The sequence below is a fragment of the Tamandua tetradactyla genome, chromosome 3, assembly GCF_023851605.1.
Source record: "Tamandua tetradactyla isolate mTamTet1 chromosome 3, mTamTet1.pri, whole genome shotgun sequence".
In the NCBI taxonomy this organism is placed as follows: Eukaryota; Metazoa; Chordata; class Mammalia; order Pilosa; family Myrmecophagidae; genus Tamandua; species Tamandua tetradactyla.
Genome location: NC_135329.1, coordinates 165,737,105 through 165,739,202, shown reverse-complemented (window position 1 = coordinate 165,739,202; position 2,098 = coordinate 165,737,105). Strand labels below are relative to the sequence as shown.

The window sequence follows — 2,098 nt, the reverse complement described above, 5'->3', positions numbered from 1 at the left end:
ACAGAGAAATAATTAAATTAATATATAAAATGCTCCTAAAATTAATTTAAATGATGAAAAACCCATTATCCAAAAGAAAATGGGCAAGGCACATCAACAAACTTCTCAAAATATGAACTACAAGTGGTTCATAGCCCCGTGAAAAGATACTCAGTCCCACTCATAGTAAGAGAAATGCAGATTAAAATAATTGTGATACTATTTCTCACCTATCAAACTGGCTAACATCTAAAAGCTTGATGTACTGTTCTAGCAAGTCTGTAGAGAAACATTTTCAAATTTTCTTAGTAGAACTATAAATTACCATAACATCATGGATGGCTATTTGGTAATATGTGTTGATAATACCAATTCAAACACCATTTCTCACCACAATGGCTTCTGCTGGGTTGTTGGTATTTTCCTTCTCTCGCCTCTCCCCTTCTTGTGTCTAGAACTCCAACACGGGACCCCAGATCTAGGAATTTAAGATCTCATTTTGCTGTGATGGTGCTACTTGCTCTGCTTTCATCACTTCTGTGACTACCTCTGGCTTAACTCATATAAATCTCTCCAAGTTTACCTGAAAGAAGGAGAAAAGGCAAAAACTTGCACAAAACAAACAAGAGGCACAGAGTAAAAAGGGCAGCAGATACGTAGAGAAGGTTTTAAAACTTCACCAGGTAGTGAGATTGAAAACACTGGAGAAGCGTGTTCATCAAATGTCGGGTGAAACCTCGAAGTTAACCAGTGGTCACAAACTTGAGGATGATGAAGAGTTGGTGCTTGAAAATGCCAGCCAACATCTTCTGAAACTTTAAGCAGAGAAGCTGCAAAGAAACACAACTTGCCTTAGTCTGTAAGCAAACTTTCACAACCTCCTGAGCAGCCCCACCCAGATTCTGGATTTACCTGAAGAAGCTCCTAAAATAAGCAAAGCGATTATTACTGCGGCTCTCCAATGTCCAAGTGGGAGTGTCCTGAAGAGATTTTTGAAGTCTTAACAATTCACAGGTCTTATTTGACTGGATGGTGAAAACTGAGCACCAAACATCCCTATATAGCCTTTCTATTTCTTTTCCCAGAGGGTCTCTAGAAGTGAAAGCGGGTGGGTCATTGGAAGACAGGAATAAATGTGGACTTCTCGCACTGTTGCGTCTGTGCTGTGGGAGTAATCCACTGCAAACAGAAAGGGGGGCGGGGCTTGCTGCTGACCCCAGCTTCTCTAGTATGGATCTCCCTTCCCCAGTGTGGGAGAACACTTTTCTGAATTGAAGAGGAATCTTTTCTGTAAAATAAAGGGACTGGGGGGAGAGGAAGGAAGAAAGGAAAGCAGGGAAGGAGGAAAGACGGAAGGAGGGAAGGAGAAGAGAAATAAATTATATTTGTAGAGAAAGTTCTGGAGAGCAATAGAAAAAATAGGAACTCCTTGCCTTAGAAACAATTTCGGCACTTCACAAAATACACTCAGAAGCCAAATCACTGAGTCGAGGCCACAAAGGGGAGTACAGACAGGCAGCTTCTCACCAACTGGCATGTTCATCCTGACTCGGACATTTTCCTAAAACAGAAGGACAATTGCCCAGGAAAATAATCTCACATACCTAAAAGGAGACACTAAGTTAAAGGGAAGATTAGATATGGAATCCTGATCGCTGGCTTCAGTGAATATATAAAGTGCTATTCTTCTTCTGGGGTCACCCATTCCCCAGTTTTTCTCCATCCCTCACTGTCTGTCTAAAAACCAAACTATTATTATGAATCTATATCATCTCTTTTCATCATAAAGCATAAGAGGAGTGGAAATTATCCATCTAAGCAATGAGCACACTCAGTGACTGTGTACCATTTTAATTTTTGTTCAAATAGCAGGTCAAAATAGGCCTGCCTTCTATCAAAGATAAGTATACAAAAGCAAACAGTGTAAGTCCTTTGAAAACTTTTGGCAAGAAAATACAGATAGCATTATAATGATAACACTGCCTATTTTTATAAATGTTTGTACCAAGAGAAAAACATTGTACACCATCGTTTTTGTAATATTTAAGATGAAAGATAAGATATCAGAAGAGGTTTTTGAAAGGGAGTTGGATGCATTAGGGGAAAAAACATAAAGAAC

At 39.4% G+C, this 2,098-nt stretch overlaps 1 pseudogene; it reads left to right on the top strand.

Annotated features, from left to right (window-relative positions):
* The first annotated feature begins 313 nt into the window (after positions 1 to 313).
* LOC143676828 (UBX domain-containing protein 8 pseudogene) lies at positions 314 to 1,254 on the top strand (annotated as a pseudogene).
* The last annotated feature ends 844 nt before the right edge of the window (positions 1,255 to 2,098 follow it).